Source organism: Pseudophryne corroboree, chromosome 4 (assembly GCF_028390025.1).
Source record: "Pseudophryne corroboree isolate aPseCor3 chromosome 4, aPseCor3.hap2, whole genome shotgun sequence".
NCBI classification, from domain to species: domain Eukaryota; kingdom Metazoa; phylum Chordata; class Amphibia; order Anura; family Myobatrachidae; genus Pseudophryne; species Pseudophryne corroboree.
The window spans coordinates 124398583-124414944 of record NC_086447.1 but is presented as its reverse complement, the minus strand read 5'-3'; the positions used below and the strand labels follow the sequence as shown (position 1 = coordinate 124414944).

General features: G+C 47.8%; 1 protein-coding gene across 2 annotated transcripts in view; it reads left to right on the top strand.

Moving 5' to 3' along the window:
• The first annotated feature begins 902 nt into the window (after positions 1-902).
• Positions 903-16362, top strand: part of GREB1 (growth regulating estrogen receptor binding 1) — a 275504-nt gene continuing 260044 nt past the window's right edge. For both annotated transcript variants that reach the window (XM_063915401.1, XM_063915399.1), the window contains exon 1: positions 903-1000. The gene's annotated coding sequence lies outside the window, so the exon portion shown is untranslated. The remainder of the gene's footprint in view (positions 1001-16362) is intronic.

The window sequence follows — 16362 nt, the reverse complement described above, 5'->3', positions numbered from 1 at the left end:
TGTCACTATGGACAGTTATAAGGTATCACTATTCTGCTCATGTGCTGTGCCCTTGTCACTATGGACAGTTATAAGGTATCACTATTCTGCTCATGTGCTGTGCCCTTGTCACTATGGACTGTTACAAGGTATCACTGTTCTGCTCATGTGCTGTGCCCTTGTCACTATGGACAGTTATAAGGTATCACTATTCTGCTCATGTGCTGTGCCCTTGTCACTATGGACAGTTATAAGGTATCACTATTCTGCTCATGTGCTGTGCCCTTGTCACTATGGACTGTTCTAAGTTTGTTATAGAATAAGAGCTCCTGCCCAGAGAAGCACTTTATTATGTAATGAGCCACAAATGGTCCGCAGTGCCCAATATTTGGGGTACACTGTAATACTTAGTGGCATCATCAGTGAGACGGGCATCTCAGCATTGTACCAACGCCTCCTGCATCCTCATTGCTGGAGCGTCCCATTAGCAGCGAGAGTCTGGGAGATTCCCAGGAAATGTGCGGCCAGGTGGTCACTGTGCAAGTCCTGCTTTTCAGTGACATCCTCTTGTCTGGCTCTTTTCATGCCTCCAGTTGTCTGATGGTGGGAATATCTGCTCCTCTGCTTTATTCTCTGTGTGTGCTATTGTGGGAGAGTGATGGGACTGCAGGGATCTGTCATAGCCTCCCTGACCCCTGCCTGCAAGGTCTCCGTCTGCCCCTGGGGGCAGCCCTGTCCCAGCCTCCCTCTTTACCCCTCTCTGCACCTTTCTCCCCTCATGCATTACATCCCCAACCCCCCTCCCAATATCCACTCCCCCTGAGAACTAGTACTGCATCTTTAGAGCAAACAAGAAGTGCTAGTTCTAGAAGAGGGGAGGTGGGGGAGTCCTGTCTGAGTAAGAGGGCAGGGGGAGGGGAGGCACTCAGCAACAGGAGACAGCAGCATCTATGCAGCCAGAAGCTCTGGTCACCTCTGTGCACACAGATAGCTCTGTCAGTCCGGACAGGACACCCCAGAGGTGAGTGCAATCAAATCCACATAAATGAGAAATGATTTATTACCAGTTACTTGTATAGCACCAGCATATTCCGTTGCACCTTACAATTGGGAAATCAGGTGCTTTCCGTTCTGGAGGTGGGTGCACAGCTCACAACTACAGGCACTTCTGGCATTGCGTGCTCTGCTGTGCAGTGTAGTTCAGGCTGTATGTGCTGGTAGCAGCCTTCAGATGAGGTTACTGGGTGTACCGGTCATAGAAGTATGTGCTGGGAGGAGGAGGGCTGCTGCGGAGAGCAGTCCTCGCATGAAGCCAACGCTGGGTAATCTGTGCGACTTTGTTATAGACTAACTACAGGGATTCATGTCCTGTGTTACAGCAGAGTGTTGCAGGTCTCACCTGGCATGCCTGGTAGAGCAGAACTGTACAATGATTCGGTGTCACTGTCATGGCTTTCTTTTATTGTGTCATTGTTAGTAGGGTTCTTAGTCATGTCGTGCAACGGCTGTAAGTCATAAGCCTCCTTTATAGGTACTATGGCTTATAAGAGATTATGGCCACCATTTATCAAGCCTTGGAGAGTGATAAATAGCACGGTGATAAAGTACCAGCCAATCAGCTCCTAACTGCCATGTTATTATTATTATCCTTTATTTATATGGCGCCGCAAGGGTTCCGCAGCGCCCAATTACAGAGTACATAAACAAATAATCAAACAGGAAAACAGCAACTTACAGTTGATGACAGTATAGGACAAGTACAGGGTAAATAAACATAGTTACATCAGCAGATGACACTGGAATAAGTATCAGGTGGCAGAAGACTGCTGGATTTGGTGCAGTTGAAGATTATTAAAGTAAGAAAGGATAAGCACATGAGGGAAGAGGGCCCTGCTCGTGAGAGCTTACATTCTAAAGGGGAGGGGTAGACAGACAGGGGTGACACAGATGGGATACATAGAGAGCGTAGAACAAAGGGTTAAGGCCCGTACACACTGGCCGATATATATCGGCCGTTCTCTTTAACAGCCGATATATCGCGGGACCGTCAGCCAGTGTGTACGGCCGATACGTCTGTGAACTCCGTCGTTCACAGAGACGTATCGCGCCGACCCCGCAACACAGCCGACGGCCAATATATCTACCGATATATTGGCGCGTCGCTGTGTGTGTCTATCTATCTATCTATCTCAGCTATATATATATATATATATATATGTCTATCTATCTATCTATCTATCTATCTATCTATCTATCTATCTATCTATCTATCTGTCTGTCTATCTCAACGATCTCTATCTATCTGTCTGTGTATCTATCTCTATTTATCATCTGTCTATCTAATAACTATTTCATCTATCTATCTATCTATCTATCTATCTATCTATCTATCTATCTATCTATCTCATAGCTACACTATATATCTGTCAATCAATCAATCAATCAATCAATCAATCAATCTATTTCTCTGTTTTCTCAATCTATCTATCGGCCTAATTCAGACCTGATCGCTGTTGTGCGACATTGCACAGCGGCCAATTATCGAATGACTGCACATGCGTACGGATCGTAATGCGCAGGCGCAAGGCTAAACTGTCATTTTTGATCGCTAGAAGCTTAGCTCCACCCCTGACACATGCGAAGCCCTGCCCCCAGTCAATGATTGGCCCACAGTCCACTTCATAGTAAAGCAGGGATAAACATTGATGGATGAAGCCATTGATGGATCCCTAGCAGATAGGTTTATACCACTGATGGTTGTCATAAAGGGTAACATCGATGGCTAACCCACCAATGGCCATCCCTAATGCATGCCGCCCACTCCTGCCTCCAAGATTTTGCACGTGCTGCTCCCTTTCTCTGGAATTCTCTACCTCTCCCCCTCAGACTCTCTACCTCTCCACCTCTCTACAAAACTTCAAATGGGCTCTCAAGGGGTGGTCTTCAGTATGCCGACTGACGGGATCCCGGCGCACAGTATACCGGCGCCGGGATCCCGACAGGCGGCATACCGACAATTATTCTCCCTCGTGGGGGTCCACGACCCCCCTGGAGGGAGAATAAAATAGCGTGTTAGCGCGCCACCGTGCCCGTAGCGTGGCGAGCCCAGCGAGCCCACAAGGGGCTCATTTGCGCTCGCCACACTGTCTGTAAGCCGGCGGTCGGGCTCCCAGCGCCGGTATGCTGGTCGCCGGGAGCCCGTCCGCCGGCATACCATAGTGAACCCCTCTCAAGACTCACTTCTTCACCAAACCCATCCATCTCTCATCCTAAGCCCTCTGTGGCCCATGCTTACTTTCTACCCCATTTGTATCACCCCTATCTGTGTGCCCCTGCCTTTTACAATGTAAGCTTTCGCGAGCATTGCCCTCTTCCCTCATGTGTTTTTACGTTTCTTACATTACCTATCTACTTTATAATACGTTATAATACTCCCTTTGATGGCATAAATCCCTCGGTTTTCTGCCATCCTGATACTTATTTCAGTGTTGTCTGCTGACGCAGCTATGTGTATATACCCTGTACTTGTCCTATATTGTCTTGTACTGTAAGTCACTGTTTTCTTGTTTTTGCTTATTTGTGTACTCTGTAATTGGGCGCTGTGGATCCCTTGTGGCACCATATAAATAAATGATAATAATAATAATTAATGCGTATGGGGCAGGGAAGTTTGTTTCTGATGGATCTCTTGCACCTATATGGGGACAGATACAAGGGCCAATAGTAATGGTGATGGGTGCAGCGGCTGACGTACAGTCACTCGGCGTCACAATTATCCACTTGCACGCACAGATACCAAACGGGTACTTGTATTAGCATGAAGTAGTAAATCTAGCTTCCATCGCTACTTGCACCTACAGCCACCTAGATCTACAGCGACTACAGCAACTTACATCTGCCCTTGTATGTGAATCAGTGCAGCTAATATACTCTCACAACAGGCTGACTGTGTAATGCAGAAACAGCAGGTTTAGGTGTTAACTCAAACCAGAATTAGCAAATTCCTGTATGTTGGGGCTAATTCAGACCTGATCGCTAGCAGGCGATTTTTGCACTGCTGCAATCAGATAGTCGTCGCCTACAGGGAGGAGTGTATTTTAACTGTGGAAGTGTGCGAACGCATGTGTAACAGAGCTATACAAACAGATCTTGTGCAGTCTCTGCGCAGCCCAGGACTTACTCAGCCGCTGCCATCACATCAGCCTGTCCGGGACCGGAATTGCCGGGAACCCTCCCTGCAAACGCTTGGACACGCCTGCATTTTCTCTTACGTCCTAGAGGATGCTGGGGTCCACATTAGTACCATGGGGGTATAGACGGGTCCCTTGGGAGCCATGGGCACTTTAAGAGTTTAACAGTGTGGGCTGGCTCCTCCCTCTATGCCCCTACTAACAGACTCCGTTTAGAAAATGTGCCCAGTGGAGCCGGTCACAGCTAGGGGAGCTCCTAGTGGCTTTTCTAGTTTTATTATTTTTTAAGAGCTGTTAGGTACAGGGAGGGCTGCTGTTAACAGCCTCCCTGCTGCTGTTAACAGCCTCCCTGCTTCGTGGGACTTAGGGGGGGGAGTAGGATCCAATCCTTGAGGTTAAGGGCTCCTATCTCCGCTGACAGGACACTGAGCTCCTGAAGGTGTTGATCGTAAGCCCCTGAGGCGACCGCTCGCTCCCGCAGCACTGCCGCCATCCCCTAACAGAGCCAGAAGATGCGGTGGTGAGTATGATGCCGGTGCCCCGGTAAGCGGGGCGCCGGCGGGAATGGCGGCACAAGGGTAGGAGCGCAGCGCTGATGCTGCGCTCCGGAGGGCTCAGAGGTACAGTTGTGCGGCACTGTGAGGGGCGCCCTGGGCCAGCGCAATACCCTAACACTGGTCACTGAGCTAACAGGGGCTAATCCCACTGTTACCAACAAACACACCTCAGGCCAGTATAAAATAATAAATATGGGAAGACGCGCCATTACAGGTGGCGGGGCTTCTCCTCAGAGCGGATCCAGCACTCACCAGCGCCATTTTCTCCCTGCAGATCACACTACAGAGACGCTGACAGGGAGCGCTGCCCTCCACTTAACTCCAGTTATCCTCTGCGGTACTAGGGTGTTATAGAGGGGTGGGTGGGAGCAGATAGTGTTACTCACTGTTTAATCTACTCAGTCAGCGCCAGGTATTTATCTTAATAACTGCCTACTGGGGCACTGTGTGTGCTGGCTCCTTATACTCTGTGTCGCTCTGAAGGTACTTGGGGGAAACTGTGTCTGACATTTTCCTGTGTGTATGTGTGTGTATGTTATATATCTCACATTGCCATGTCTAGGGACTCTGGGAGTCATTCCGAGTTGATCGCTAGCTGTCGTTGTTCGCAGCACAGCAATCAGGCTAAAAATCGGAATTTCTGCACATGCGTATGATCCGCAATGCGCATGCGCGTCATACGGGACAAAGCCCGTTGTGGTTGTGCACAGGTTGTAGCAAAGTTTTCAGTCACACTGACGGCTGCAAGAAGATTGACAGGAAGGGGGCGTTTCTGGGTGTCAACTGACCATTTTCAGGGAGTGTTTGCAAAAACGCAGGTGTGTCTGAAAAAACGCAGGCGTGGCTGGGCGTTCGCTGGGCGGGTGTATGACGTCAAATTCGGACACGAATAGGCTGAAGTGATCGCAAGCGCTGAGTAGGTTAAGAGCTACTCTGAAACTGCACAAACTGTTTTTGCAGAGCTTGGCTGCACATGCGTTCGCACTTCTGCTAAGCTAAAATACACTCCCCAGTGGGCGGCGGCATAGCGTTTTGTACGGCTGCTAAAACTAGCTAGCGAGCGATCAACGCGGAATGACCCCTCTGTATCTTGTGCTGCAGAGTGTGTGTCCTCTCCAGAGGAGTCTATTCCATTTACTCAGGAATGCAATGTACTGTCTCAGCCTTCTGAATCTGAACCCCCATGGGTGGCTTCTCTTAAGGGAATGATATCCCAGATTTCATATAGGATAGCTCATAATGAGACTGAAATACAGGTTTTGAAAAGATCTGTATAGGTTTTGTCATATTCTGCTCCCACTACCTCATCCAAGACCCCTGATATATATCCTAAAAAGCGTGCTCTTGCCCAAATAATGCTAGTCGACGCGGATACCAACTCTGATACAGGAGACGGTGAGGGGGATATACCGGGGTATGAGGCATCCCTTGCTAAGGGGGTGCAACTCATGATTGAGGCTATAAGGGACATTTTACACATTACTGATAAGGTACCTGAGCAAGTAGAGGAGGCTTACTTTACTGACACTAGGAAATCCTCCCTTACCTTCCCTGCGTCTAAGGAATTAAACGCATTGTTTGAAAAATCCTGGGAAAACCCAGAGATAAAGTTCCAGATCCCTAAAAGGGTTCTCATTGCTTTTCCTTTCCCTGGGGAGGATAGGAAAAAGTGGGAAAACCTGCCGATAGTAGACCGTTTTAAAAGATTCGGCAAGATTGAGACTACACTCAAATCTTTATACACAGCAAATGGCGTAGCTTTAAGACCCACTAATTTTCACATGGTTTTCTAAAGCCATAGTAAAGTGGTCAGGCACTTTACTAGAGGAGTTAGATTCTATGGATACAAGTGACATTGAATTGTTTTTACGTCACATACAGGATTCTGCAGGTTTCATGGTGGACTCTGGCTGCGCCAATGATCTGCGGATGCGGAATCCAAGAAAAGTGTGGAGAACCTACCATTCACAGGTCAGGCCCTGTTTGGGGAAGCGTTAGATGTGTGGATCTCCACAGCAACTGTGGGTAAATCAACTTTTCTTTCCTCTGCTACACCACCGACTAGAAAATCATATCCTACGTCTGCAATGCAGTCCTTTCGGACCGCTAAAGTTAAAAAGGCAAAATTCCCCTCCACTTTCTTTAGAGGTGGTCGGGGGAAATCCAGAAAACCTGCACCCGCAGGTTCCCAGGATCAGAAACCTGGTTCGGTTTCCTCAAAATCCTCGGCATGGCGGTGGACCTCCCAGCCTGGAGATCGGGCAGGTGGGAGCAAGACTAAGAAATTTCAGTCATGTTTTGGTGTCCTCATGCCTGAATCCCCGGGTACAGGATATTGTTACCCAGGGGTACAGACTGGAGTTTCAAGAAATCCCACCTCACAGATTCTTCAAATCAGGCTTGCCAGCTTCGTTGACAGAAAGTGCTATCCTACAGGAAGCCATTCAAAAATGACTAAGGTCAAATGTCATTGTCCCAGTTCCACCTCCCCTGCAACACAAGGGTTATTACTCAAACATGTTTGTGGTACCGAAACCGGACAGTTCGGTAAGACCGATATTAAACCTAAAGTCATTGAACCCCTACTTGAGGGAATTCAAATTCAAGATGGAGTCTCTGAGAGCGGTGATCTCAGGTCTGGAGGTGGGTGAATTCCTGGTATCTCTGGATATCAAGGATGCTTACCTTCACATCCCGATCTGGCCGCCTCACCAGGCTTATCTCAGATTGCGCTGCTGGACTGTCACTTTCAGTTCCAAGCGCTGCCGTTTGGCCTCTCCACGGCACCAAGAGTGTTCACCAAGGTAATTGCGGAGATGATGCGACTCCTTCGAAAGCAGGGTGTGAACATATTTCTTTATCTGGACGATCTACTAATAAAAGCATCTTCCAGGGAGAAGCTGTTACAGAGTATTGCTCTCTCAACTCAGCTGCTCCGGGACCATGGATGGATCCTGAACCTTCCAAAGTCGCACTTGGAGCCGACAAGGAGGCTGTCATTCCTGGGGATGATCCTCGGCACGGAAGTTCAGAGTTTTTTCTACCGGAAGAGAAGGCGTTGGTGATACAAACAATGGTCTGGGATGTCCTGAAGCCAGCCCGGGTATCGGTTCATCAGTGCATTCGCCTTCTGAGGAAGATGGTTGCCTCCTACGAGTCTCTACAGTATGGAAGATTTCATGCACGATCTTTCCAACTGGATCTCGCGGACAAATGGTCGGGATCTCATCTTCACATGCACCAGAGAATACGTCTGTCACCGAAAGCCAGAATCTCGCTCGTCTGGTGGCTGCAAACTTCTCACCTACTAGAAGGCCGCAGGTTCGGGATTCGGAATTGGATCCTCCTAACCACGGATGCAAGTCTCAGAGGTTGGGGACCAGTCACCCAAGGGGAAAACTTCCAAGGAAGGTGGTCAAGTCTGGAATCCATCCTTCCGATAAACATTCTGGAACTAAGGGCCGTGTACAACGGTCTTCTACAAGCGGCAAATCTTCTAAAAGATCAGGCCATTCAGGTTCAGTCAGACAATGTAATGACAGTGGCCTACATAAACCGACAAGGCGGAACGAAGAGCAGAGCTGCAATGTCAGAGGTAACAAGAATCATCCTCTGGGCAGAAAAGCACGCGGTGGCACTGTCAGCAATCTTCATTCCGGGAGTGGGCGACTGGGAAGTGGACTTCCTCAGCAGACACGATCTCCATCCAAGAGAGTGGTGCCTACACCCTAGAGGTGTTCGCAGAGGTGACAAGTCTTTGGGGCGTGCCTCAAATAGAGATGATGGCCTCCCGCCTCAACAAGAAGCTTCAGAGGTACTGTTCCAGGTCTAGGGACGCACAGGCAGTGGCGGTGGACGCCTTGGTAACTCAGTGTATGTGTTCCCTCCACTTCCAATCATCCCAGGGATTCTCAAACTAATAAAGAGAACAAGAGTTCAGGCGATCCTCATTGCTCCAGACTGGCCAAGACGGGCTTGGTACGCGGATCTTCTGTTGGAAGATCCGAGGCCTCTTCCTCTTTGCGAGGACCTTCTGCAACAGGGGCCGTTCGCTTATCAAGACTTACCGAGGCTACGTTTGACGGCATGATACAGGCAAGGAAAGGAGTAACGTCAAAACAAGTAAAAAGTAAGTGTCCAAGAAGTTTCCTACCGTGGAGTTTCAACTTGGACAGTTTCTCCTCTTCCTGCAAGCAGGAGTGGATGTGGGCCTACGCCTGGGCTCCATAAAAGTCCAGATTTCGGCCTTATCCATTTTCTTCCAGAAACAATTGGCTGTCCTCCATGAGGTTCAGAGTTTCTTGAAAGGGGTTCTGCACATCCAACCTCCCTTTGTGCCTCCTACGCCACCTTGGGATATTAATGTGGTGCTGCAGTTCTTGCAGTCGGATTGGTTCAAGCCTTTACAGGAGATTGAGGTCAAGTTTCTTACTTGGAAGGCGATCACACTATTGGCATTGGCATCTGCTAGGCATGTGTCAGAATTGGGGGCATTGTCCTGCAAGAGCCCCTACTTGATTTTCCATGAATATAGAGCTGAGCTCAGGACGCGTCAGCAATTTCTTCCGAAGGTTGTGTCGGCTTTTCATGTCAACCAACCTATTGTGGTGCCAGTGGCTACTGACTCCTCAATTACCTCAAAATCCTTGGATGTTGTGAGGGCTTTAAAGAATTATGTGTCCTTTATGATCCCAAGATTGTGTGTCCTCTTTCTAAGCAGACAATTTCTCGCTGGATCAGGTGTACTATCCAGCATGCATATTCTACGGCAGGCTTGCCGTGTCCAGAATCTGTTAAGGCCAAATCTACTTGTAAGGTGGGTTCTTCCTGGGCGGCTGCCCAGGGTGTCTCGGCTTTTCCAACTTTGCCGAACGGCTACTTGGTCAGGATCGAACACGTTTGCTAAGTTCTACAAGTTCGATACTTTGGCCTCTGAGGACCTAAAGTTTGGTCAATCGGATCTGCAGGAGCCTCCGCGCTCTCCCTCCTGTACTGGGAGCTTTGGTACATCCCCATGGTACTAATGTGGACCCCAGCATCCTGTAGGACGTAAGAGAAAATAGGATTTTAATTACCTACCGTTAAATCCTTTTCTCGTAGTCCGTAGAGGATGCTGGGCACCCGCCCAGCGCTTCGTTTTCCTGCAGTTGTTACTTGGTTCAGTACTGACTTGTTCCTTGGTTAAGTACTGCATTGTTACTTGGTTAAATACTGTTGTTCAGCTGTTGCTGCCTTATTTCAAGCTGGTTAGCTTGGATTTCTGTGGTTATGTGTGAGCTGGTGTGAATCTCACCACTATCTGTGTATTTCCTTCTCTCGAAGTACGTCCGTCTCCTCGGGCACAGTTTCCAGACTGAGTCTGGTAGGAGGGGCATAGAGGGAAGAGCCAGCCCACACTATTAAACTCTTAAAGTGCCCATGGCTCCCAAGGGACCCGTCTATACCCCCATGGTACTAATGTGGACACCAGCAGCCTCTACGGACTACGAGAAAAGGATTTACCGGTAGGTAATTAAAATCTTATTTTTCCAAGCACACCCAGAAAACGGTCAGTTGCCAGCCACAAACGCCTTCTTCCTGTCAATCTCCTTGCGAACACCCGTGCAAATGCATCCTTTGCACAAACCCATCGCTGAGCGGCGATCCGCTTTGTACCCGTGCGACACGCCTGCGGTTCGCTCAGCACACATCTCTCCCGCATCCATGGGCCTTAATATTAAAATTACAGACCAGATGTTTTGTCACACAAAGCAAACAGTTTAATCTGCTCTCCTGCTTGTCCACTGTGCTATCTATACATTAATCTACGTGTCACGGCTACTGTTCATATGGTGTTAAGGGGGGACACACACGGAGAGATCCGTGCTTAAATTCTAAGCAATCTGACTAAATTGCTTAGAAATGAAGCACGGATCTCTCCGTGTGTATGCCCCACAGCGATAACGATGCGCAGCCCCACGCGTCGCTATCGCCGGTGTTAGATTGGCCTGCATGCAGGCACAATCTAGCACATCGATCATTTCACCGGTGGGTGAGCCCCCCTCGCTCAGCACACATCTCTGGGAAAATCTCCCCGTGTGTATTTGCCGTTACTGTAATGCAGCTTCTACTGATAGTCTGGCACATCTATACAATATACTGCGCTAGAAGTTTAGACATCACTTCATCATTAAATTATCCATCTGAGATTCTGCATTCATTGTCCTATATAAAAAAAAAAATCTAATTCTCAGTTTCCGTAGTGAATACATATCTTTTGACTTTCCAAGTCTGCTGGAACTTGTAGTCAAAACCACTGGAGAGCCACTGGTTTTCTATCTTTGATCTGCATTCTATAATGTTTATACTCTGAAAGCTCGTATATAAAATAAGAAGTAATGGATACCAAGATCTGTAAAGCGCAACGGAACGTGGCGGTGCTATATAAATAAATGTTAATAATACATCTAGATATAGGGGAAATTCATAAAACCTCACCTATCTCACAAGACTTGGACGACAAATCAGTCGGGAGTAGTAACATGTTGGAATGCTAGAATGTAATACAGGGGTGGGGAACCTTCGGCCCCCACAGCTGTTGTTGAACTACACATACCAGCATGCCTTGCTACAGTTTTGCTATTTGGCCATGCTAAAACTGTTGCAGGGCATGCTGGGATGTGTAGTTTAACAACAGCTGGAGGGCCAAACGTTTCCCACCCCTGATGTAATATGTCTACAGGAGAGAACATGGATGTCTAGTGACCGCGAGTGATACGAAATAACGGTGCGGATGGAATGGCGGCGGTCATAAGACTAACACCAGCATCCCGAAGCTCAAAATCCCTCCCCGCAGCCTAACCCTAGCCCTCCCTGGTGATGCCTAAACCTAATAAGGGGGACATTTACTAAGCAGTGATAAGAGCGGAGAAGTGAGCCAGTGGAGAAGTTGCCCATGGCAACCAATCAGCACTGAAGTAACATCCATAATTTGCATACTATAAAATTATACAGAGCTGCTGATTGGTTGATGGGGTAACTTCTCCACTGGCTCACTTCTCCGCTCTTATCACTGCTTAGTAAATGTCCCCCTAAATATTTAGAGAATGACTAATAACGCGGTACAAAACTTACCAGGGAAAACGTTTATGGGTTAAGGATTCCTAGAACTAGGGACACATTAAAAGTGGATGGAGAAAGACTGATAGATAACATTAAGAAGTTTTTTTACATACATGGGGGTACATTTACTAAGGTTGGAGTTTTTTAGAACTAGTGATGTTGCCTATAGCAACCAATCAGATTCTATCTATTATCTTTTAGAACAGGGCTGGCCAAACCGGTCCTCGAGATCTACCAACAGTTCATGTTTTCCAGGCCTCCTGGAGATCTGTAGAATTGTCAGTTTGGAATGAATGCAGCAAGTGTTGGTAGATCTCGAGGACCGGTTTGGCCAGCCCTGTTCTAGAAGCAGCTTGATAAATGTTAAGTAGAATCTGATCGGTTGCTATTGGCAACATCACTAGTTCTAAAAAAACTCCCACCTTAGTAAATTTACCCCATGGTGATAAATACATCGGACAGTCTCCCAACAGTTGCGATGGGGACTCATTTGTATTAACAGTTATGTATATAGCGCACATAGGGCCTAATTCATGTTTGGGGGTCTGCACATGTGCAGAATGGATCTCGCAGTCCCATGTCAGCCGCAGCATGATTGATAGAAGGGCGGAGTGGGGAGGCACACATCACTTCAAAACTGTGGGGTGTTCCCCTCATTTTGAAGGTGTCGGGTACAGGGTCTACGTCATTTTACGCAGACTTCCTGGACCCAGGTGTCCAGATCATACGACCAGCCTGAGCAAGCGATGGTGATCCGAGGCGCAGCACTTGGCTCTTGCAAATGCATGGAGGAGGTGTTTATCACCTACAGATGCCTCCTGCTGCATTTGGACATTTAATGACACAGCATTGCAAGACAGCTTCCGTGCGGCTGTGTAATTCCTTACAGTCGTGACCAAGGCCCACATTGCAGATTGCTTGGAGAATATCCCAGTCATTCTCATATGTTCCTGTCCCAGTCTAGCCTGTGATCTATAGTATATTCCCTCTTACATGGACCCATGTTAGCATATCTCCCAACATTTAGCCCCCGCTGCGTGTCATGTCATGTTGGGGGAGTGATCACATGTCACACCCCCATTCCTCATCACTTAGGGCACGTGGCCAGCACTTTCTGAGCTGTTGGGCTTATCCCCCCCCCCCCAGACTCCCTCGGGACTGTGTGATCTGTGTGGCATCCATTCATTGAGTTATGCAGAGCATGATACCTCTTTCACATCGCACAAATAACCCGGTATCAACCTGGCATATTGCCAGATCGACACGGGTCACTGTGCGATGTGAAAGGGGCCATGGAGAATTCCCGGGTCGCGTGACCCGGTAATTCAACCCGGGTTATAAGAAGGGTTATTCCCGGATTGAATACTGAGTCAGTGGCAATGTGAATGCGATCCGGGACCCGTTCACTACATAGGGAGAGGTGGCGCCCCCGCTGCCAGCTCCGCCCCCTGCCACTATGGGTCGGGAAGCCTGCTGTTAGGGCCCATTGCCGGATCCCACCTGGGAAGGACCGGTTTCCAGTTCCCAGTTGGGACCTGGCATTGGAGATGTGAAAGGGGTATGAGTGTGAGGGAGCTCTCTCACAATATTTGTCCCAACCACCCCTGTTCACAACCTCCCCCCTTGCAGGATGGTTGGGGGTATTTTCTTTTATTAGAAACTGCCAGAATGTTATTAGATTGTGGAATTAAACTGGAGTACCCAGAGGAAACCCTCATAATAATGTGGAGAACATACAAACTCCACACAAATATAGCCATGGTGGGATTCAGTCATGTGAATTAGGGGTACTAATCACTGTGCCACCTTGTTGCTCACAGTCACTGATATAATAAAGTGATTCATTAATGCCTGGGCCTGGTAAATTGTTATTGTAAATCTTACATTTATTATATTAGGAAGAATACAACATGCCCCTACCCCTGTCTTGTATGGGAAGCAATCTATAACCATATTGAGTTTCCGCTGTATCCTGTTACATCTGTGAAGGGATACTGTTAATGTATCATATTAATAACCCTGTAACTTTTACCATTTATTTATTACTTCCATTTCCCAAGGTGTTCACTCTGGAGTGCAGGGTTGTGCTATTTGTGCAGATATAGGGCCTAATTCAGACCTGATCGCAGCAGCAAAATCGTTCTCTAATGGGCAAAACCATGGCCCTCATTCCGAGTTGATCGCTCTCTAGCTGCTTTTAGCAGCATTGCAAACGTTAGGCCGACGCCCTCTGGGAGTGTATCTTGGCTTAGCAGAATAGCGAACGAAAGGTTAGCAGAACTGCTCGAAAATCTTTTCCTTGCAGTTTCTGAGTAGCTCCAGACCTACTCCTAGATTGCGATCACCTCAGTCCGATTAGTTCCTGCTTGGACGTCACAAACACGCCCAGCGTCCGGCCAGCCACTCCTCCGTTTCCCCAGCCACTCCTGCAGTTTTGCCTGACACACCTGCGTTTTTTAGCACACTCCCGGAAAACGGTCAGATTCCTCCCAGAAACACCCACTTCCTGTCAATCACACACTGATCAGCAGAGCGACTGAAAAGCGTCGCTCGCCCCTGTGTAAAATTGCTTAGTTTTGTGTGAAATTACTTGGCGCGTGCGCCCTGCGACCCATACGCATGCGCAGAACAGCCGGTTTTTAGCCTGATCGCTATGCTGCCAAAAACGGCAGCGAGCGATCAACTCGGAATGACCCCCCATGTGCACTGCAGGGGGGGCAGATATAACATGTGCAGAGAGAGTTAGATTTGGGTGGGATGTGTTCAAACTAAAATCTACATTGCAGTGTAAAAAAAAAGCAGCCAATATTTACCCTGCACAGAAACAATATGGGGCTAATTCAGACCTGATCACTCGGCTGCGTTTTCATGCAGCGGGCGATCAGGTTTAAACTGCGCGTGGGTATGCACCGCAATGCGCAGGCGTGTCGCACGGGTTAAAATCGAATTGCCGCTCAGCGATGGGTTTGTGCGAAGGATCCATTCGCAGGGGCGTTTGCAAGGAGATTGACAGGAGAAGCCGTTTGTAGGTGTCAACTGACTGTTTTCAGGGTATGTTTGGAAAAATGCAGGCGTGTCCATGCGTTTGCATGGAGGGTTCCTGACGTAAATTTCTGTCCCGGACAGGCTGATGTGATCGCAGCGGCTGAGTAAATCCTAGGCTGCGCAGAGACTACACAAAATCTGCTTGTACAGCTCTGCTACACATGCGTTCGCACACTTCCACAGCTAAACTACACTCCCCTGTAGGCGGCGACTATCTGATAGCAGCAGTGCAAAAATTGTCTGCTAACGATCAGGTCTGAATTAGGCCCCGTAACCCGCCCAAATCTAACTCTCTCTGCACATGTTATATCTGCCCCACCTGCAGTGCAAATGGTTTTGCCCATCAGAGAACAAATTTGCTGCTGTGAACAGGTCTGAATTATGCCTATAGATATATATATATATATAGATCTATAGATATCCCACATGGGTAACAGCACTTCCCAGTCTAGAAAGCTTCTATTATGAGGCTATTGTAGCACACTGCATCTGCCAGGAGAATGGCATAAAGCACAGACACAGGGAATTGTCCCTCATAAAGAGTGACCGGATAATGCGGCCCCATTGTTTTACGTGTATTGCCGTCTCATGGTCTGTAATTGTTACTACTTTGATCAGTATATTGTCCTTGCTGTTATGGGGCACGCATATATTAACGTGTGACATTTAGAAAGATGAAAACAAAAATGTGTTGTGTCTAGTGTACTGTACAGGCCTCCGTAACACATACATAAAGTCATATATTTATTATTATTATTATTATTATTATCTTGTATTTATATGGCGTCACAAGGGATCTGCAGCGCCCAATTATAGAGTACATAAACAAAATTATCAAAACAAGAAAACAGTGACTTACAGTTCAGTTGAAGACAGTATAGGACAAGTACAGGGTAAATAAACATAGCTACAGCAGCTACAGACATAAGTAACAGGGTGTCAGAAAACCGCGGGATTTGGTGCCGTTGAAGACGGTTTAAGTAAGCAAAGGATAAGCACATGAGGGTTGAGGACCCTGCTTGTGAGAGCTTACATGCTGAAGGGGAGGGGCAGACAGACAGGGGTGACACAGATGGGGTAGACCAGAGGTTCTCAAACTCGGTCCTCGGGGGCACACACAGTGCATGTTTTGCAGGTAACCCAGCAGCTGCACAGGTGTATTAATTACTCACTGACACATTTTAAAAGGTCCACAGATGGAGCTAATTATTTCACTTGCGATTCTGTGAGGAGACCTGCAAAACATGCACTGTGTGTGCCCCCGAGGACCGAGTTTGAGAACCTCTGGGGTAGACAGTGAGCGAGGAACAGAGGGTTAGGATGAGATTAGGCTGTTCATCTCAATATGCAAATACGCATACTGACCAGTAAGCGCAGAACCTCCGTCATCATGAATTAAGATTACAGGAGCTGCTAATGATCTCAAAAACATGTATGTCAATTAATCAATTAAATACATGTACTTATGCCAAAAGTACAGGATTTACCTC